The sequence below is a fragment of the Python bivittatus genome, unplaced genomic scaffold (genome assembly GCF_059951505.1).
Source record: "Python bivittatus isolate LINGU-HERP-01145 unplaced genomic scaffold, Pbiv_v1 ctg000350_np1212, whole genome shotgun sequence".
NCBI classification, from domain to species: Eukaryota; Metazoa; Chordata; class Lepidosauria; order Squamata; family Pythonidae; genus Python; species Python bivittatus.
Window position 1 is genome coordinate 18756674 of NW_028277074.1, and position 23034 is coordinate 18779707.

Sequence of the window (23034 nt, forward strand, 5' to 3'; positions counted from 1 at the left end):
ACTGTTAATTGGCCAACTCAGCCGTCACTCGAAGTAGAGGCGGGACGATACGGCAAGAATCCTCCATTCAGACATATCCTGAGCATTTCGCGACTTTGAGTTTCTGGATTAAAATGACTACATTTCCCGGTACTCTGTGCAACGCGAATCATCTGGTTCCATCCCGCAACGCTTCTCCAATTACTGAAGGGTGGAAAAGTCGGAGTAGACACGTGAAAATTAGAGAGCTTTGGTTTGAATAGTATTCAAGATTATTTGTGCTTTTTCTAAGGGAAAAATGAGACGTTCTAATGACCTTCTTGTGGCTGGAATCTCAGCCCTATAACTTTTCCTTGTATCGTTTCCACACTAACTACTGCTAATTTTCGTCCGTTTTGTAATCGTGACGAAACGTGCAAACTCAAGCCCCTCAGGCATCGTATAAATCAGCGCTTACAGCGATCAATTGAGTGACATTTCCGCCTTTCCTACTGGTGGAAGGGCGCGTCCGTCATAGGGAGAGGGGTGGGATCGCTGCGTGAACGAAGGCTCGGTTGGCTGCGTCGGGATTGGTCTCTCTCCGCGTTGCGCAGTAATATAGCGGGTGTGTGAGAAGAAGCCGGGAAGGCAGGTCTCTCCCCTCCCCCTCCCCTCTCCCCGAGACGGCGGCGACTCTAAAGAGGCGGCGGTGGTGGCGGTTAAAGCAGCAGGAACGGCAGTGGGCGCGGAGGGAATGGTGTGTTTCGCGGAGGCAATGGCCTTTGCTGCCTGGCCGTCTCCCCTCCGTCCTGTCCGAGGGTGCGAAGAGGACACCCGAGACCGATAGATATGAGGTAACTGTAGGGAGCGGAGGGGATTGGGCTATGGGAAGGGGCTTAATTGGCGGGGAGAGCGCAGGGGTCAGGCGGGGGAGGTGAGCGCAGGCGCTTTGAGGAGGACCCCCAACCCCTTCCCCAGCGCACCCGCGGCCAGCTTTTCTAGCGCTCTTTCCCACGGCTGCGTGGTTGCGGCCGCAGACGTTTTCATCTTCTGCCGCCAGCCCTATTATATTTCCCCGGGGCTGCCTCTGCCCGGCCGTATTGTTTCCCCTCTGATTGTTTCCAGACTCGCCCCCTGTCTTGTCCTCTTTCCTCTCCCGCTGCCCCAGCCTACATCACATCAGCCTCTTGGCTTACGGGATCCTGATCCATGGACAGTGACCCCTATCGCGCATTGGGAGTTTTTTTGCTGGTGGCCGTGATTGCTTTTTTTATAGCTAGGGACGAGGGAGGGTATGGGTCTTCTTTGAATCCTTTTGACTCATTAGTGCGGAGGGGGCGGAATAGAAGCAAGGAGCGGAGCGAAGGGTGTGCTGTAAAGACGGGCCCTGCTCTCTGTGTATGGCTTGTGGCCAGTTCGGACAAGAGAGTGCCCTGCCTTGTCGAAGAAACGGTGTCAACGCCTCTCTTGCGTGGCTTTCTGAATCAGCTTGTTTATATCACTTTTGATAAACTCTTAGGAAGATTATATAGCAACAGTCTGATGTAAAACACAGACAAATAACTGGATAAGTCTCCCGGACTAAATTCTGGATAATCCAGGAAATGCTGTCCCTGTCAGCCATGGCTCATTGAGAGAAATCTCATTACATTAGGCTCTGTGACATTTTCTGGCAAAACAAATAACAGTAAAAAGTCTAAATTTTTGTATCTGCCTGGCCTTGCACTGTCTGGTACTATCCCTTTGCCCCCAACCTGTGTTCAAGAAAGTTACATTTTTTTCTTCTCTAGTGAAAGTGCTCCTAGACATTTTCTGGCCAGATTTGATTTAGATGGCAGTGTGCTAAAGATGAGGAATCCCAAACAGATAACTAGTTGAATAGTAATATCTAATGAATAAAAGGTACTGTAGCGTAGGATTTATGATGGGGTAAATAACCATGATATGATTTAGTACAGGGATGCAGAATATCTTGTTGCCTCTAATTTAAGAATTATCAGTTATTCGTTGAAGAATATTATCTGATTTTCCTATTTTCTTTGTACAGACAGAAACATGGCATGTATAGCATCAGAAATTGTCAGTTTCCTTTATGTGATAAGTTACTATTTCTCATTTTTCAAAATGGTCCTCCAGGAACTATTTTCTATTTTGACTTTTATAAGGATCTTGTCACTTATACTGTTAACTGAGTAGAGCTAGATAATATATAGACATTAGATTGTAATGATAAGGCAAACATGAAGGCATGGCTTTGTTTCAAAAATGAAGCTTGAGATGCAGGATTTGGCAACTTTCAGTGATGTAAAAAGTTACAAACAGTAAGGCAATATGGAAAACCCATTAAATTGCATATAAAGTAACAATGTATTAAAGTTAAGCATTAGGAAAGACTTTTTTAGAGAAGTTAAGTTAAGCATTAGGAAATACTTTTTTAGAGAAAAAAGGAAAATAATATCTGAACTTTAAATGTATTTCAGCTAAAGTTTTGATCAACTTGCCAGAAGGTGAAAACAAATAATTAACATTAAATACTGTATATTATATTAAGATAATAAAACTGAACAATGTTAAATTTCAGCATAAATTATAAAAAATTAAAACTTAGAGCAAATACAAAGATTTGCTCTTGGCATTAAAAAGAAGGTGGAAACAGTTCTTGGGGAGGGAGTTCTAGATGATGGACTTGATGGCTAAAAAGCTGTTACATCTAGCACTGTTTGCCTTGTAATTGCTAAGAGCTTTTTTAAAAGTTATATTAGGGTAAGGTTTATAAAGATTTGTTGCAGAAGAGGCTATCCTTTCTCAGTCTGAAGCCCAGAGTATGTGTTGAACAAACTCTGGCCAGCTGAGTCAGCATTTTTATCCTTGTTGGCTGAAATCTCGTGCTTATAGTCTGAAATATCTACAGTGTCCCAAATTAGGGCAGGCTGATTTTTTTCCCCTTCTGTAGTATTCTGTCTAGGATTTTAAACATTATACCATGCATTTTAAATAGGCATTAAAATTGGATCCATACCGTCTAGCTGGTAAAATTAGCAAAATCTGCTTCATGCACTGAGTTTCAGCTATTTATTTTATTGAATTTATATCTTGCCTTTCCAACCACAGCTACTTTTCATAGTTATTAATAGAGTATGAATACAAAATCCAGTAAGTTAAAAAGAAGCCAATAAGATAAGCTTAAAACAACCTCAAATGAAAAGGAGGCTTTTTATAAGGCAAAGTCTCAAAACCCAGGCAGTATCATATTGAATTTGGTATTTCAAACAATGTGGGTTTTATATATAAAACCTTATATAACTTTCATATAGCTGGAATTTCCAGTAGTGTGGGATCAAACTATGTAAGGTTTTATGGATAATTTCCTGAATTGTGCCTGGAAATGATCTTGCAGTTGATAATGCGGTTGTGATGTATGAGTAACTTGCTAACTAAAACCAGCCCTGGTCAATAATCTAAACACCTGTCAAAAGCAGCCTTACAGTTCATGTTAAAATATGTGAGAGTTTGAATGAGCTTTTTTTTTTTTTTTTTTTAAGAAACCAATCAGACCCTGTTCACCCATGTGTTTATGGGATAACAAAAACTTTAGGACTGACTTTCTAATTGTCTTCTTTTTGCTTTTCTGCTTTATAAAAATGAACTTTATTTTGATTTCTGAATTTTTAAGGATTATTGGTGGTGTTATGATGTTTAAGATTTTTAACAACTCGTAAACACACTGGGCTTCTCTGACAGAGAGAATAGTATAGAAAATAAAAAGTCTGGACAATCATATGGTTTTTAGTTGTGTTTTTAGCATATTTATTGGACATATTGTAAGCTACCCAGAGTTTTCTTGGAGTTGAGTGGCCTTAACATATCCAATAAATAAAATGTAAATACTCTGCCAAGTCAAACTTGTGGACCCAACCATAGTTTTGTTGACAACAATATGGAAGCGGTTTTACATTTCTTTCTTTGAATATGTTTTTCAACTATCCAGTCTAGCCTTCAGCTCTCTTGGTCCCTTCCAAATACTAACCAGGCCCAACTCAGCTTAGTTTGAAAGTCCAGACATAATCAAACAGTTCTGCCAACTGAGATGTCATTATGTGCATTTTTACTTTACCTAGATCTGTCATTTCCAGGAGCGCATGGGGAAACAGGGAAGAAAAACATAAGTATGGGATATCTGTTCCTTTCCTGGTCAAATTTGGTCTTTCCTCTATTATGCTGAGCCTCCAAGATGCAAATGATGCTTCCTTTGAGTGGGCCTTGGTTTTTTGTTGCCAGCAAAAGCCAGAGTCTGTCTCCTTCCAGTTTTGCAGTCCTAGGATAACTGACAGTTGGGGCTGAGTACCATATTTATCCAAAACAAGACAAATTTCCTGCCACCCAAAGGAAAATTAGATTTAAAAATTATAAAATTAGGCAAACATTTGGTGCAATGTTCAGCTTCTTTACATTATTAACCTTGAGTTGACAATTTTAGCAGAAACTAATATGGGAGATTCCCTTTTCTCCATGGCACACATCTGTGATACATGCGTGTATACTTATTGGAAGTAATGTTCTAAAAAAGGATAAGACCAGGACAAAATCTATGAATGTATACTAATTGAATAAATAGTTATTAAATACAGTTCCCTCCAGGGAATGAATGAATTAGTTAACTAACCTCAAGGTCATGGGAGGACTTAGTATCTCCAGTGACTCTTGAATGTGATGCTGATTGGACCATGGGCTCTGGTAGGGTCATTTGCAGGAAGTGTTTAAAGGGGAAGTTAAGAGCAATCAGCAACAGGAGTGGGAGCATGAGGAAATTCAGTTCACCTAGGAGAAGGCAATCTAAATCATGCCTGGAAGAAGGTACTATAGTGACAAACCACTTGGATATTGTTGCCAAGAAAACTGTATGTGCAGGGCTGTAACATTTAGGTGAATTGGGTTCCAGATGATTAGAACCTCCAAAGTAAAAAGTGCTCCTATAGTTACTGATGTAAAGCATTTCCTGAGCCACAAGGAAATCTTGTCCCTTAGTGGTGTTAATATTGAAAAGGGCATTCCTTGCTTTATAAGACTGATGAAAGTTTATGCCTTTTAATCAAATTTCTTAGTAAGAAAACATGCTATCAGATTCCTCCTGATTTCCACTAAGGGCATGAAGTAATACAGTGGTACCTCTACTTATGAACTTAATCCGTTCCGTGACTCTGATCGTAAGTCGAGTTGGTTGCAAGTCGAAGTAAATTTTCCCATAAGGTTCAATGTAAATACCGTTAATCCGTTCTGGCGTCTGCGGACCATGCATCAGGGGCGGAAAAACAGCCGCTGACCATGCGGCAGGGTGGAAAAATGGCCGCGGACCACGTGTCAGGGGCGGAGAAATGGCCGCGGACCACGTGGAACGGGCGGAAAATGGCCGCGGACCACGTGGAACGGGTGGGAAAATGGCCGCGGACCACATGGAACGTGCGGAAAAATGGCCGCAGACCACGTGGATTGGGCGGAAAAATGGGCGCGGACCACGTGGAATGGGCAGAAAATGGCCGCGGATCTGGTTCATAAATCGAGGCGAGTTCGTAAGTAGAGGTAAATTTTTGGGGCTGGAGCTGATCGTATCTCGAAAAATTCGTAAGTAGGGGCGTTCATAAGTAGAGGTACCACTCTATAGAGTGGCAGTGATACGTAGCGATATCCTTTTCAAGTGTGTGTTCAACTGTAACATAATAAATGATAGGATAACTAAAATTTAGTATATTACTGATTACTGGATATCAGTAAACATCAATGTTAAACAAACCTTTGGTTCTATTATAGACTCAGTGGAATAAGTCATTCGGGAATTCTAAGGTAAATTGTAAGAAGTACTAGATGCAACATGAAAAAATACTGTACAGGTAGTCCTTGGGTTATGGTAGTAATTGGGACCAGAATTTCCATCGCTAAGCAATGCGATCATAAAGCATGACATCATGTGATCCCATTGCTCAGCGATGGAAATCCCAGCAGTCCCCATTGTTAACTGAATCCCACTGGTCATTAGGTGAGGACTGGCCTTGATCCATGTCATTTTTGGTTTGGTCCCTCCCAGCCCCGAGCCTCATTAAAGTAAGTGATTGCCTTCTGTTGAACTCTCCCCACCTGCCTATCTCTCCTCCCATCTGTGTCCTTTTGGCTTTCCTGCACAGTGGCACTCCTTGGTGGCAGCGGCGGCACCAGTCCTGGGGCTTAATTAGAGGCCTGGGGCCTTCAGCAGTCTCAGCCAGCTGCCCCAGGGCCTCTACTTCAGCACTGACATCACTGCCAAGGAGTGCTGCCTCGAGTCCTGCACGATGGCCAGCCACCCCAGTGCCACAATGCAAAGCCCCCACTGCCCTGTGCTCCACTGAACATACTGTGCCCAGCTGACCTTCACTGTCTTCCACTACTGACGAGGCGCGCCCAGCCTGGCCCTATGTGAGGCAGCTGCTGGCCATGCTGGGCCTTCTTCTCAAGGCTGCATGTGCTCCTCTCCAGATTGCACACTGCCTTCTCGCGATGCTTTGGAAGGCTTCTGAGGCCTTTCGAAAGCTTGTTAGAAGGCTGCGCCCACCCCTCTCCAAATTGCACACTGCCTTCTCACAATGCTGGGGGTGGTAGGGCCTGCGGGGGGCGGGGGCTTTGTGCAGTGGTGCTGGGGTGGCTGGCTGCAATGCGGGGCTTGAAGCGGCACTTGGCAGTCCGATGGCACTGGGGCTGAAGTAGAGGCCTGGGGGCAGTGGCGGCTGGCTGAGACTGCTGAAGGCCCTGGGTCTCTACTTCGGCCCCAATGCCATCAGTACTGCCACCAAGGAGTGCCACTGTGCAAGGCAGCCAAAAGGGCAGAGATGGGGGAGAGACAGGCAGGTGGGGGAGTTGAAGCACCCCTGTGATCCTAAGTGTGGGCGGGATGCCAAGCACCTGAATTTTGATCGTGACCGTGGAGGCACTGCAGTGCCCATAACTTCAGGGACTGGGCATAAGTACCATTACTTCAATGCCACTGTTACTTTGAACAGTCACTGAATGAATGGTTTTTAAGTGAGGACTACCTGTAGTACTATAAATTGATGGCTAGAGTGCAATCTGCAAATTGTGTACAGTTACAGAGAGTTAGTGTGCTGTGGGATAATTTGCTACAATTTCAGCAAAGTTTTTGACAAGGTTCTACATGACATTCTCACTGATGAGCTGTTAAAAAGCGATTTGGATATAGTAAAGTAGGTATAGGACATAGTAAGGTGGACCCCAAGTTGTATGGTTAGCCACACTTAGGGAGTCAGCATTAATGGCTCTACACTGAGTTGGAGAGCAGAAACTAGGAGATCCCATAGAGATCTGTTTGGGACTAGTATTGTTTAATATTTTTACTAATAATCTGGATGACATTATCAATTTATACGGCCACCCTCTCAATGTAAAACTCTGAACTGTTGACAACAAATCAAAACAACAAAATTTCAGTAAAAATACATCACATCTGTGGTATAAAAACACATCCCATTTCCGTATCAATAACCTCCTAAAAAGGGGTTTGCCTAGATTCCTGGTCCAGTAGTAGGAGAAATGCCAAGTTTTTAATATATTACAAAAAGCTGCCAGGATTAGGGCCATCCAAATCTTGCTGCAGTGAAAGAGAAAGCATGCTTCTGAGACCCAGAGCCTGCCCACTGTGGAGAAGTACATAGATAATGTTGAAGATGGAACGCAAGAACTATTTAGTAACCATCAACATAATCTTGGAAGGAAGAGAGGCTAAGAAAGAAACTCAAGATAGCCCTGCCTTGATTCTGTTTGGTATAAGAGGGAACAGAGGAAACTCTGACCATTTCAAAATTCTGTTGTTATAACCAGTAACAATTAAAAAAAGAGTTTCAGCAGCCTTTTCCTTGACATGGCCTACCTTGAAGGGCTGATATCAATCTTAAAAGCCTTCCTGTTCTCTAATCAGAAAGGCATTTAACCTTGCTTTAGGTTGCGGAGATGGCATCTGGTCCTTAGGGCACCCTTCTGTCTGCAAAACAACTTGCTGAAGCATTGTTATAACATCAATAGCTATATGATACAAATAAAAAACCCACACAACGTTCAGCAATTTGGACAAGGTTGGCCCCAGCCAGGAATGGCTCAACTGCCTCCAGCCCAACTTTACTTTACTCTGATGGAAGTTTGCTGGAGAAGTTTGGGGGAGCTTCAGAACAATTTCTATTTTAAACAACTCAGTGTGAATTGTTTGTGACAGGTTGGCTAAGTGAAATTTTCTGCAGATCATTCCAGGGTTGCCTTTGTTCTGAGTCTGCTGAAAGAAGGGGCAACCAAAAGAGCTGTGCTCCTCACTGAGGGAAAAAATCCATTGCTTGGATATTTACCAAAATTTCATGCAAAGATTTCTGATGATCTGGTAAGGAGAACAACAGCAAATTGGGAAATTCACAAACTAAAGCAAGGTAATTATGTGTAAATATTGGATTTCTGGATGAATGTCAGGGATGTGGGATGGAATAAACCTGCTTTGATTGACCAGTTTTGGAAGGGACTTGCTGACAAATCCAGAGATGAGTTACTGGCATACCAGAGGATTTGGAGGAACTGTTCCAGTGCTGTGCAGTGATTGATGGGCAATTAGAGGAGTTGGGACATGGAAAGAATAAAGGAAGGAGCTTTTATAGCCTCTCTGCACCCCTATTCCCCTCTCTATGGCCTCCTTGGACTCTAACACTGGAGAAACCATTCAAATAGAGACCTCTGCCCGCAGCAGAAAGAAAGAAGAGAGACCTTGGTTTGTCTTGCTACTGTGAAGCCCTGGTATACATAGCCAAGGCTAGCAGTGCTAAAGTACTAGTTGCTAAGTGCCCACCTGTGGAATTGCAGGCCATGTAACAAGCAAATGCCTGAATCGCTCCAGAACATTATCTTCAGGAATCTTGGCAGGCTTCTATCCCAAGAGCTCGGCAGGGGAGCCCTCAGACAATTAAGAAGAGCTCAGGAAACTGACAACAGGCAAGTGCATTTTATTATCCATGTTACTGTTCATATACTCTCAAGCTTAGAAATTCAGTGGTGCTTAAAAGTTTGTGAACCCTTTTGAATTTTCAATATTTCTACATAAATATGACCTAAAATGTGATCTGTTCTCCACACGTCCTAAAACTAGATAAAGAGAACCCAATGAAACAAATGAGTCAAAATCATTATACGTGTTCATTTATTCATTGAGAAAAATGTTCCAAAGCTACATATTTGTGTGTGGCAAAAATATGTGAACCTTTGCTTTCAGTAACTGGTGTACCGCCCTTGGACAGCAGTAACTGCAACTAAATGTTTCTGATAACTGTTGATCAGTCCTACACATTGGCCTGGAGGAATTTTAGCCCATTCCTCCTTATTGAATAGCCTCAACTCAGGGATGTTGGTGGCCTTCCTCACATGAATTGCTTGCTTCAGGTCTTTCTGCAACTTTTCTATAGAATTAAGGTCAGGACTTTGACTTGGTCATTCCAAAACATTAACTTTCTTCTGCTTTAACCATTCTTTGGTCGTACAACTTGTTTCATTTGGGGTCGTTGTTTTGCTACATGACCCACTTTCTCTTGAGCTTCAGTTTACAGACAGATACCCTGGCATTTTCCTGTAGACTCTGCTGATACAATTCAGTATTCATAGTTCCATCAGTGATGGCAAACCATCCTGGTCCAGAGGCAGCAAAGCAGACCCAAACCATGATAGTCACCACCCTGTTTCACAGATGGAATAAGGTTCTTATGCTGGAATGCAGTGTTTACCTTTTGCCAAACGTAACGCTTTTCATTCAAGCCAAAAAGTTCTATTTTAGTCTCATCTGTCCACAGAACATTCTTCCAATAGCCTTCTGGCTTATCCAAATGGTCTTTCGCAAACTGTAGACTGGCAGCAATGTTCTTTTGGAACAATCTGCCTGACAATGGATTGGTGGTGTCCAAACTCTTTGGAAATAGTTTTGTAACCATTTCCAGCCTGGTGAGCATCAACAGCTGTTTTTCAGAGGTCGTCAGAAATCTCCTTTGTTTGAGCCGTGACACACTTCCACATACCAGTATGGTAAAGATCAGATTTGGATCACGAACACCCAGAATTCTGTTATTTAAGGGACCTCCCCCTCTCACACCTGATTATTTATTTATTTATTCAATTTCTATAGCTGTCCATCTCAGATTTGTGACTGTGTGGCTTACAATTAAAACATAAACAATACCCCAAAACACAGAATAAAACAACCATAAAATTTAAAACAATTAAAACCATGCAACACAGTCATTGGGAGAGCACAATAAATTCACAAACAGTACAACCATTTTATGGGCTTTGCACCACTCTCCAATCCCCAGGCCAGATGGCAAAATCTACTCTTCAAGGCCATTGATTGAAACACCTGACTCTTATTTCCCCTTCAAATGAACTGATAATCTACAGGTTCACATACTTTTGCCACACATGAATATGTAGCTGTGGATCATTTTCCTCAGTAAATAAATTAACAAGTATAATGTTTTTGACTCATTTGTTTAACTGGGTTCTTTTTATCTAGTTTTAAGATTTGTGTGGAGAACAGATAATGTTTTAGGTCATATTTATACAGAAATATTGAAAATTCAAAAGGATTTATGAACTTTCAAGCACCACTGTATATTAGATTTGAGCGCAACAGTCAACTTCATAGATGAAATCACAGTGCAAAGTATAAATTGCTGACATAGTTATTTGAGAAATCTATGCTTGTGGAAATGATTGATGGGCAAGTGCTTCAAATTGGTCCTATTGTACAACACAAAATACCTTTGCAACTGACAAATAACTATACAGAATTCTTGCCACTTTGTGTCACAACTTCCTTACCCTGTGCTAGGCATTGACTGCAAATTTATGATCCAGATGTCCACTGGGAAAAAGGGACAATTACTTTTCCCTCTCAAAAGTATCAGCAGCACCATTTTCAAGGTTCCCATTCTTACCCATTTCCATCTTCAGCACAGTGCTCCAGATCCCTTTCCTTGCCAAAAATTTGGCAAATTTTGCTGATGTTTGAGGGGAACAGGAAGCAAATGCTTTGCTTCTTCACGGAGCACGTGAGTATACCATACATATGAAGCAAGGAGCTAGCTCCCAGCTAAAAGATTATCCCATGTCTACTCAAGAATTACCTACTTTGAAAGTTTCTGGATGACAACCTGAAGAAAGGATTCATTTGCCCTTCATCCAAACCTGCATCCTCACTGTTATTTATTTTTTTAAAATGAAAGATAATTCTTTGAATCTTGGTCATGATTAAAGATTTCTTAACTCGAACAGGGATCACTACCCACTGCTTCTTATTTCAGATCTGCTGGACTGCCTTCAGAAGGCACACATTTTCACAAAACTGGACTTGAGAAGCACTTACAATTTCATCAGAATAAAAGAAAGCCATGAATATTTAACTTACATTGATACCAGATATGGCACATTTGAATACACAGTAATGTCCTATAGATTGGTTAATTGTCCCAGAGTCTTCACCAGATTCATGGATGAAATCTTTTCTGATATTTTTTGAAAAAATTTTATTGGTGTACTTGGATGACATATTGATTTTTTTTTTCAGAAAGCCCATCTTTGAACGAGACTTGAGTGTCATAGAGCAATGTATAATAATAATTTATTAAACTTGTCTGCTGCCTGACTCTGAGGCCGGCTCACAACAATCAAACAGAGAAATTACAATAAATTCAATAAAACATATCAAAGATAAAAGATGGCAAGCACAATGAAGTGAGGGGTCTCACTCTCCCTTGCTGAAGACCTGGGTGAACAGCCAGGTCTTCGTGGTTCTTCTAAACAACAGCAGGGTGGGGGCCATCTGGATCTCAGAGGAAAACTCATTCCAGAGGGCAGGCACTGCTACAGAGAAGGCATGTTCATACCTGAGAGATGACATTGTCTAATCAAAGCAACTCAGAGCACGCCAACCCTGCAGGATCAAATTGGCTGGGTTAGATGTTATGGGAGACAAGTGGTCCCTCAAGTAACCAGGCTCTATGCCATGTAGTGGTTCTTAAATTGGGGATACCCCCAAGGGGGTAATTTGGGCATATCCTGGGGATAATGGAGCAATTTGTAATTGATTGATTGTGAGTTGAGGATCCAGTCTGGGATTATTTGTCCCAAATCACTGGTGTAAAGCAACAGAGTCTGGTTTTGCTTTTGTTTTTTTTGGGTAGGTAATAACATTATTAGTGATCAGGAAAAGGGGTAATTGGGTCAAACAGTTTAAGAACCACTGTTTTAGAGCAATTCCACAGGCACAAGTTCTTTGCTAAACTGGAAGAATGTGCATTTGACCCTCCTGAATTGGCTTATTTGGGTTACAGGAACTCTACAGAAGGAAAAGGAAAGTATAATCTGTACTGTCATGGCAGACACCTAGAAATGTGACAAATTCTTATACTTTCTATATAAATTTGCAAAGCCCAGGAAACACTAGACTTCCTGGGCTTTGCTTTATATAGAATGTTAATTTTTAATTTAGCAGAGTGTACAAGGCCACTTTCTCAACTTCTAAAGAAAAGATTCAAATCGTCTACTCAAGAACAAGCAACATTCCAGGACTTGAAAATCCTATTTTCTTCCCAGTCACTATTCAGACATCCTGACACCTCTTTCTTTTGCACAAACAAATATGTCATACGTAGTTTAGAGTGATTCTCCTCCAAGCTTCAGGGGGAAGGATATTTTCTGCTGCATGCTTTTTATTCCAGATTGCTTCTCCCAGTTGAAGGGAACTATGACATTTTCAGTAAAGAGTTGCTTCCAATGTTGTTGGAAACATTTTTGGAGGGAGCAATCCACCCAATGCAAGTACACGCAGACCACAAGTATTTCGAACACCAAACGAAGGCATGATCTCTTACACCTTGTCAGATCAGGTGGGCATAGTTTTCACATATATTCATATGTATTCCTGGCTCTTGCATATATTCCTGACTCACAGTACAAACTACCAGATGCACTATCATGTAAACCTGAATATAATCTGCTATGCTTATCCCTTCCTATCACAAGTCTGAAACCAAGCAACTCAGAGACTAGACTCTCCTAAAAGGTTGGGGGAAGAGAGACAGGTATTAGATCTTCTAAATTGGATTAGAATGCAACAACAGGATGCTGACTCTGTGTGGCAAGACTTGTCTGGGTGACCTTGAGGAGCTGCCAAGGGTGAGTGGAGGGGAGTGAATCTGTACTTGGTTCTCACTGTGATTTGCCAGTGTCGTCTTTGCATGTGGGAGAGGAGCCTGAGTCTAATTGGGGTGGGGGTTGATGTAGAGGAGTACAGAGATAACCTTGAAGAAAGAACGCAAGAACTGTTAAATGTCAGCTTAGCCCTGAGAAAGAAGAGTGGGCAAGAAAGAAACTCAAGATAATCCTCTCTTTGATTCTGTTTGGTATAAGAAGGTGCAAAGGGAAATTCTGACAGTTCAGTCGTAAAACATTTAGAAGACCAAGGAATGCTGATAGGCTGGGAAAAAGATACCAGGCGGCAAGCTTAGACTAGGAACGAAGGACAGTTTGATAAAACAAATCTATAACAGTAACTCCCAAGAAAGAAATTATGTGAAATATTTTCTTTGTTTTTTTCAAAACCCCATTGTCTTTGTAGTCCTACCCCATTACCACAGTTATATCCTAATTCCCTCATTGATCTCACTAGCCACATGATGTGCTAGATCCTATCAAATACTTGCTGTTTTCTATACCCAGTAAAATACCTTGCCACTATACCCCTTCCTCCCTCCCTCCCTCCATATATATATTCATATTCTAATTTGTATACATCTGTAAAGATGGACTGAAACCCTTCACATTTATGGGCTGTGTTTGCCTCTAGTGCTGTCAATAGATCAATTTGTGCTTCAGTGTAATTGTGTCCTAATCTCTCATTCAAACACACCCCTGGGAAAATTGTCTTATAACAGCTGAATATCATCCTCATAGGGATCATACCTAATCCTGTGCCATTAGATGATCTTCCCTAGTGGCTTCATGTCAGCGTTAAACAGGAGTGGGGAGAGAGTACAGCCATGTGGAGTCCTGCAAAGAAAAGCCTTAGAGCTAGATCTCTCCCTCCCACCAACACTGACTGGAACAACCATGGAAGAAGGATGAGAACTGCAACCCTTTGCCCCATACTTTTAAATCCTGGGTCCAGAAGGATACCATAATCAATGGTATCAAGTGCTGCTGAGAGAACAAGGAAGGCTAGGTGCACCACCTCCATTCTGGTCCTGCTAGAGATCATCCACAAGTGTGACCAGTGCCATCTCAGGACTATACCCAGGTCTGAAACTCAAATGTCTTTATTTGACAGTTGTTTTGAACAGTCCTCACAACAGCCCTGCAGATGTTCCTCTGTCATCGCCCCCCCTCCCAAAGATGGCAAGTAATCTTAAACAGGGCCACTATCTGGCAATCTGCAGATGCAATAACAGCAGAAAAATAACCCTGTTTTGCCACTCTTACTGCCATGAAGGAATCCTTAACAAAGGGTCTTATCAATCTTTGGTCAGATTGTCTCTTCATCCTCCTCCAGCAATGTTCTAGGTATCTCTTCTGCTGTTTCATCACCTAGAATTTCTCTGAAAATGAAGGGGGTCTCCAAGACTGACATGCAGGAGAAGCTGCACAGATGCAATTCAGTCCGAAGGCTATTCTGTTCCTCTGCAGAGAGTAAGGAAGATGAACTTGATGGAGATATGTAGGAGCTGTTGCCCAGCCAAAAGGTGCTGAAGCATTTTTAAACTCCCAAATAGCCAAATAACATTTGGGAGTAGCTCAGACAGACCCCTTCCTAATTCGCTGAACTATAAGTAGGAGGAAGAGGTACAGCACAATGAGACTTGCAAAATTCTGTTATAATAGCCAGTCTCAATAAAAATAATTTTAGCCTCCTTGTGGAGTTGATTTCCTGGTCTGATCTATCTAGTAGGGATGACTTCCTCTTATTCCAAGTGATGACTAAGGCCTCAATTGAGCTATGCATCAGAGCATCAGGGAGAACCCCAAATTTCCTCTGTAACTGTGAAGGGTCCATCAGGCACCTGGAGAGGACTGATCAAACAGATCTTGCTTCTCTGTGACAAGCAGCAGCCAAACAAAATAACAGTCCCCACCAGATCACATCACCACTGCTCTAAGACTGCCCCCTCCATTTCCATCAAACCCAGTCCACCAAAAACATTAAATGTAATACACCCAATATACAGTTTGAAAATCCTTTCCAGTCCAAATTCAAATATTTTGTGGCTGCAGATAGAAAATCCTCAGGAACATGCTGCCAGTAGCTAGTATAAATGGAAAGCTGCCGCATATGGGAAGAAAAATAGTTATTGCCCGGAGTGGCAGCTGCAGAGCTCAGGCCAAGCCCCAGCACAAACATTGGCCTAATCCCAGTCCTACTGATACTCACCCACTGTCATGTGGGTGCTCAGGCACTCTGAAACACTGAAGCTGGGAATTCTAGGAAGCTGCTGCTACCACCACCACCAAGCAAGAGAATACTGCTGCCAGGAGATTGCTCACTGCTGCCTCCAGCCCAGGATCATTATCAACTCCTCCACTGCCACAGTACCACTGATGTTTTAATAATTGGCAGCATCTACAGCTTGTCATTGAGTGCTTCCACCACTGCCAGATAACAGATTGATGATGCTGTGATGCTGAAAATGAGACAACTGCTAGAAGGGATAACCTTTCTTGGCTCCTTTGGAAGGGGCATTGTATCAAAGACACGTGAAGTCCTGATTCTGCCATGGTGAGACTACCTTTTGAGCACTCTGTATGACATGAGGCACAACTTTTCCATATGGATATTTACAAGTTAGAACATCTTTAGAGGAGAGTGAGAAAGATGATACAGGGACTAGAGGACAAGCTCTATGAAAACAGTCTAAGGGATTCCATAAGGAAAATTGCAACAGATTCCATATTTTCCATTGCAGCAGAAACTGGGACTAGGAAAAACAGGTATAAGTTGCAGCTACTTAGATTTTGTTTAAATATAAGGAAAAACTTCCTGATTGTAAGATTTGTAAAACCATAGAGGAAGCTGTCCCAGATGTTGTGGATTTTCCATCTGTGGAGGTTTTTAAGAAGCAGAATAGTTTTATTTTCCTGCACATTGTAGAGGATTAGACTAGATGATCCTCGTGGTCCCTTCCAACCATAATTTTATGATTCTGTGATAATGACCTAAAGTACATACCATCAGAATATAAGATCAGAATATAAGTTTGTGAAAGCAGCAGATTTAGTGCGTAGAACATGTCAAAGAGAACCCAAGGAATTCTGAGGAGAGATTGAAGTCATTGTAAAACCAAACTTGAAAAAAATATTTCCAAAATTTGAACGAGGAAAAGAATCCATATGGCTTCCAAAACAAGGTATTGTGATAGCTAGGGAAAGATGAAGGATGAAAGTCCTGGGCAATAAAAAGGACTTGAGCGGCAAGAAGGATGTCTGAACATAATTTCCAAAGAAACAACAAAAAAGATATTTCAATCAAGAATGTTAATTAAAGGAAAAAATAGTATCTGGCTTCATGTATGCAACAGGCCGTATGCTGGATTGGGTGGTCTGCTCATCTGGAGCTGGTGATCTGAAAGTGGAGGAGCTAGTTGTAATTTTGTTGTAATGGACAGATCACTCTAGTTATTTTTAGATTGGTGGCTATTATAAACCTCTGCAGGGGTGGAAGACTGGTTAAAATAGTCAAGCATTTAGGTACCTGATGGATCCACCTGGTTTCCTGAATGCACTCAAATTCCTTGTCTTTACTGGTGATACTGTTGAAGCTGTGGCTGATATGTGGAACAAACAGATGGCCTGAGTAATTGACATTTTCATCCTAAGCGCCCTCTTCCTTCTATCCAAGCTTAAATGGTATATTGATTCACCAGGAAGCTGAAAACAGTGAACTGGAGTGGAAAAGGACTGCAGTGCACATGGAAAGACTTTTGGTATGAATTGGTTCAAATATGGAGTAGGAACTTTTTAAGGCCTATCTGAAATCCTACTCTATGATGCTTCCTGAGCTAGTTGGAATTCATGCTTTTGTTACTTTCCCACATTAGTTAACTATTGCAGTGCACTTTATGTGAGGCTGCTCTTAAAAAGTGGCCAAAAATTGCAATTGGTGCAAAATGTAGCACCTAGACTACTAATCAGTACAAGATACAGGGGGCGTAGCTGTACTAAAAGATCTGCACTGGTTACAGGTCCCTTCTGAGCACTATTTAAGGTGCTGATGTTGACCTTCAAATTGTTTAGGCCCTGACTCTTTGAGGCCCCATTCTCTGGTTATTTTGATCAGCAGGTCCTTTTGAAGATCACCTTATTGCAAGAAGCTTAGCTCTGTAATACTGAGTAGAGGGCCTTCTCCTGTGTGGTTCCTAGCCTATGGAATGCACTCTCCAAAGAAATCCTTTCAGCATTAAGGAAAATAGTGAAAATCAATCTATTTCAACAAGCTTTGTATAGTTCAGTTGATTTAGATTTTAATGATACTGATTTTAATTTTAATTTTGATTTGATTTTAATTTTATAGTTTTTATAATGTTTTATAACTTTAATTTTCAATTGCTATGAACCACCTTGAGTGATTTATAAACAGAAAAGTGGGATATACATTTAATAAATAAATTACATCTTGAACTTCCAGCTATTCATCTTATTCAGATTGGATTTATAAGACCAAGATGTTCTGATAGGATTACATTTGTAATTATTGTATAGCTTTAATGCAAACAGATCTCTTGAAATACATTTCATTGGATGCTAAAAAAGGTTTTGATGTGGTTTCTTGGCAATTACAATTTCTAAAGTGAGTTTTGATTTACTGGAGATTTTCCTAAAATTTTATATTTTGCATGGCCATGGTTTATCCAGTCCCTCAATCACACGTGATTACTAGTGATATGTTTTCTTTTTTCCATTAACTTTGTGGTATCATTAAGGATCCCATCATTTTCCTTTCCTTTTTAGTTTGTTTTTAGAATGTCTGTCTTTGCAATTTGAAAGCCTGAAAATATTAAAGGTACTATAGTAGGAGTGTATCAGAGATTTTATATTTTATGTTCTATAAATATGCTAGAAGCTTCTTTTCATCGTCTTATTTCATTAACATGAAATTTTTGCATCCTGTCTACTTATTTTGTGAATTGGGCTATATCAGGCTTGACATTATTCTATTATTATTCTAATGTGTTGGGCATTTAGAATTGAGACTCTGCTCTGATTATTTTGTTTGTCATAACAATTTCCAGAAAGTTTTCTCAACTAGTGTTGAGAGTTTTATCTCTATACTGATCCTTATTTTAAATAGTCTTCCTGTTTTTATGCCTTAGCATTATTTAAAATGAATTTAAGTGCTACTGAATTTTCTGTGATGGAGTCATTCTCCAAGTGTCTCACTCTACAAGTTGGATTTAATTTTCTGAGCTTTCAGGCCTTTTGTTGGCATTTATTTTAGCTTTAGTTTTATTGATGGAAAATGGAGTTTCAGAATTCAAGATCTCTTTGGATTCAACAGGCAAGTTATTTCCACTGAAATCTTGATATTTGGATTATAATTAACTTGAATGCCCTGTTCTTGCAAATTAGTGGCTGATTGATTTATAAACTATGAAACCAATTCTTTTAATCTAAAATGTGATTTAATATTGAAAATATGGTTTTACATATACCAGATATTCATGATATCAGGATTGAGGCTGAGCTCTAGTTCCTTAGAGATGGTGGTTATGTAAAAACCTGACTTCAGGTATTTGTTAGAAGCTGATCGTGAACCAATAGTATTGATACAGCTGCCATAAGGACAAATGCTATTTTGTGATGTATGTAGAATCCAGATCACAGGAAGTAAGTATTCCATACTCTTCCTTTGTGAGACCTCACTTGGAATATGTGTCCAGTTCTGGGCACCACAGTCTAAAAAAGGGCATTACAAACTAGAATAAGATCATAGAGAGCTACTAAGTTGATGAGCCTGGAAGCCAAGTCTGATGAGGAATGGGTAAAGGAACTGGGTATGTTTAACTTGCATAATAGAAGGCCAAGAGTCTTCAGATATCTGTAGGGTTGTGGTATAGAGGAGGGATTGGGTTTTGTTCTCTGTTGCCTTGGAGGACAGGTCCAGATCCAGTGGGCTTGATAGTACAGGAAAGGTTCAGGTTAGATATTAGGAAGAATTTCCTGAGAATAAGACCCGTTGACCAGTGAAATAGGTGGCCTTGTGAAGTATGTTCCCCTTCATTAGAAATTGGATATTAAGAGCAATATTAAGGTCTCCACTGTATTGTTTGTTACTTATTAAAGAAAAAAAGGACAAAACAAAATAAACAACAGCAAAAAGAAAAAAGAAAAAATATATATTAAAAAGGGGGGGGGGAAGCTATTTGGTTTCTAACTTTCTCTTTTTTGTGCCTCTTCCAGTTTGCTGTGTTTATAAGCACGTAGACCCCTTTAGAAACCATACTGTAAGTGTCTATATCTGCCAGGCTGCATCATTTATTTATTTATTAATTTATTAAATTTATGTGCGAACCATCTCCCCACAGGATGACTCTGGGTGGCTCACAATAAAATCCAAAACAGTAAAAACAATAAAAATATACATATACATATTAAAATTAACTAATAACAATTCTATATAAAAAGCCTATGTACAATTCAAGATGATGGGGGGACCAGTATTGATCATCCCACCAGCAAATTCCAACAGTGCGAACCCCCATCAGGCCCCCAGACCATCTGGCATAGCATGTTTTCACACTTTTTTGGAAGGCTAGAAGAATGGAGGTGGCCCACACCTCCGGTGGTAAGCTGTTCCACAGGGTGGGGGCTACAGCGGAAAAAGGTCCTCTTCCTAGACCCCGCCAGCTGAAATTTCTTGACTGGTGGGGTCTGCAACATGCCCCTTCTTTCAGACTGAATGGGGTGGGCGGATATAATGGGGGCGAGACAGCTCCTCAGGTAACCTGGTCCTGTGCCATAAAGGGCTTTAAAGGTAATAACCAATGCCTTGAATTGGACCCAGAAGCAAGCCGGCAACCAATGAAACTCATGTAACCATTGAATATAATATATTGTATATATGGGAACCATGTTTGCTTGAATTTAGTTAAACTTCTGTTATGAAAATATGCTGTTAATTTTGCCATTGCTGCAAGATGAAAAGGTTCTTAACAAGGTTTGAAATTTCCAAGTTTACATAACAAGCAGCAAAAGTCGGCTGGATGTTTTTGTTTTTGTTTTTGTTTTTGTTTTTGTTTTGGTTCTGTTCTGTTCTGTTCTATTCTATTCTATTCTGTTCTGTTCTGTTCTGTTCTATTGGAAACATGAAATTGACTATATTTTAAATCTGATTTAGACTGGACTGAAATCAAATTTGCTGAAAAGATTGCTCATTCATACATACATACATACATACATACATACATACATACATACATAGCAGCAAATAGCTTTATAAGTTCAAGTGGAGGAAGTACCATGGCAAGACAAGCTGCTGCATGGGATGTACCATTGACAGATAGCTGAGATGGCTGACATTGGGAAATCCTATAAGTGGCTGGAAAGGGCTGGACTAAAAGACAGCAGTGAGGCACTGATCATAGCAGCACAAGAACAGGCACTAAACACCAGATCCAGAGAAGCAGGGGTCTACCACACTAGACAGGACCCAAGGTGCAGATTGTGCAAAGAGGCCTCGGAGACAGTCCAACACATAGTGGGAGGGTGTAAGATGCAGGCAGGAACAGCATACATTGAACGGCACAACCAAGTAGCTGGCATTGTGTACAGAAACATCTGCACAGTGTATGGGCTAGACCCTCCCAAGTCCAGATGGGAGATTCCACAGAAGGTCATGGAGAATAACAGGGCTAAGATCTTGTGGGACTTCCAGATCCAGATGGACAGGCAGGTACTGGCCAATCAACCAGACATCGTGGTAATAGATAAGGACCAGAAGACAGCAGTGGTGATACATGTAGCGGTGCCAAGTGACAGCAACATCAGGAAGGAGGAGTATGAGAAGCTGGGGAAGTACCAGGGCCTGAAGGAAGAATTAGAGAGGATGTGGAAAGTAAAGGCCAAAGTGGCCCCAGTGGTGGTATGAGCACTTGGGGCTATGATTCCTAAGCTGGGAGAGTGGCTCTAACAGATCCCAGGAACAACATCAGAGCTCTCTGTGCAGAAGAGTGCAGTGCTAGGAACAGCTAAGATACTGCGCAGAACCCTCAAGCTCCCAGGCCTCTGGTAGAGGACCTGAGATTGAGGAAGACACATACCATCCATAGAGGTGAGAGGGGGATTTTTTTTGGGGGGGGGCAGCAAATAGCTTTATAAGTTGTAGTGGATGCAGCAAGGGCTTCCTTTGTGGTACTGCCAAAAAAAAGCCAGTTTCACTTTAATTTCAGATACTGTAAATCAGTATGGAGTCAGAAAAGTGCCAGTTTATTTCCTGACATGAGCCAATTTATGAGGATGGGCAGGTCTGGGATCAACCTGTAAACATTGCAGAGTCCAGGTAGACATTCAAAATCAGTCACTTGATTATGGTCTCAGACCAATATCAATGATTCATTACATGTTTTAAATTGTAATAAAATAAGAAATGAAATATACAAATTACATAGAATTACATTACATCAATATAAATGCACTCATAAAAGGGAAAAAAACACTGATTTATATCTTCCTACACTTTCTGCCACTTTATGTAAGATTGCTGTCCTGGCAGGTTGCAAAACAAAATTTTCTACTTGCTATGTGATTTTGAAGTCTTCATTTAACAATTAAATAGCTTACATAAAAATCATTTGAAGGAGTGGTAAAGTGGCACCAATTGTGTGGTCCACCTAAGATATCAGTTTCTGGCAGCTAGTCCAGGTATTCTTGCCTGGAAATTTTTGAAATAAGCCTATATAAGAGATAGTACATAAAAAAGTGGGCTAATGTTTCTAACACTGAACAGAGAGTGCTGATATGTCTGCCCTTGAGAACTGTTGAGAGGAGGATGCTAAAATGCCCAGGAGGGAACACTCTTCGATAGTTTGTCAGAATAAGCTGTTTGAGGTATACTGTTGCCGGGGGTTTATGTATCCAAATCCCAGCCACTGCACTTATAAAAATTGTACATTGATTTTCCATTTTTAGTCTACAACTATACTGAAGATAGGCAGACAGAGAGACAGACAGATGGAGTTTTTGGGCATCTGTATCTGTAAACCTCAGTTTCAGTGTCTTTATTACTTGATCATAACCCAGTCTCATTAGCATCTGGGGAGAAAGTTTAGTACTGTATATAGTTTGTTATAATGTTTTACTTATTCTCCTAATATTTATTCATGCTAAACTTTGCATGGTGCAACAATTTCTTTTTGCTCCACAAATGTATTTAGAACTCCAAATATATTGTTTTTAGTTTGAATTTTGATATTCATCTTAAGGCTCTACCTTTATATAGTGCATATTCAGACAGAATAAAAGAGTAAGAATTATTCTGAAGGTACAGATTTCATAGGCCTACTTTATGATATAAAGCCTTTTGTACAAAATATATATGTACGTGATTTAAGATAAAATTTCATAGAGTGAAATTCTTATTCTCTTCAATTCAACTCAATTAGAAGTTCACAAATAATATGGAAAAGTTTGTGGCTGGATGTTTTATCAAATGCATTTGTAAGAATCAAACTAAGTTCATTTGTCTTTTGTTCCATGTCAGTTACCTATTTTGTGCTCAGTATCTTCATCTCATCTCATTTTCCCTTTTATGTCTAAGTCCTCAAATTAGTGAGCATTATAATTGCTAGATACTGTTGCCCTAGAACTAGTATCATTTGGATTTAGAAATTTCTTTGTGGCCCTGATGAGGAACCAGCCTTTCAGTTGACTGGATAACCTGAAGAAACATCCTGATTTAAGGCAGTCCAGATCTGGACATTTTACAAGTGCCGACTTCCTCTAGAACTGGTTCATTTATTTGACCTACATTGTATG

The 23034-nt window shown here is 40.7% G+C and overlaps 1 protein-coding gene across 13 annotated transcripts in view; it reads left to right on the forward strand.

Annotated features, from left to right (window-relative positions):
- The first annotated feature begins 541 nt into the window (after nt 1–541).
- The window catches only part of ITSN1 (intersectin 1), a 120791-nt gene continuing 98298 nt past the window's right edge, over nt 542–23034 (forward strand). For 3 of the 13 annotated variants that reach the window (XR_015796792.1, XM_088144655.1, XM_088144656.1), the window contains exon 1: nt 547–812. The gene's annotated coding sequence lies outside the window, so the exon portion shown is untranslated. Of the gene's footprint in view, nt 813–8835; nt 8965–19461; nt 19506–23034 lie in introns of all 13 variants that reach the window. The other 10 variants (XR_015796793.1, XM_088144657.1, XM_088144659.1 and 7 more) reach the window with 8 other exon arrangements.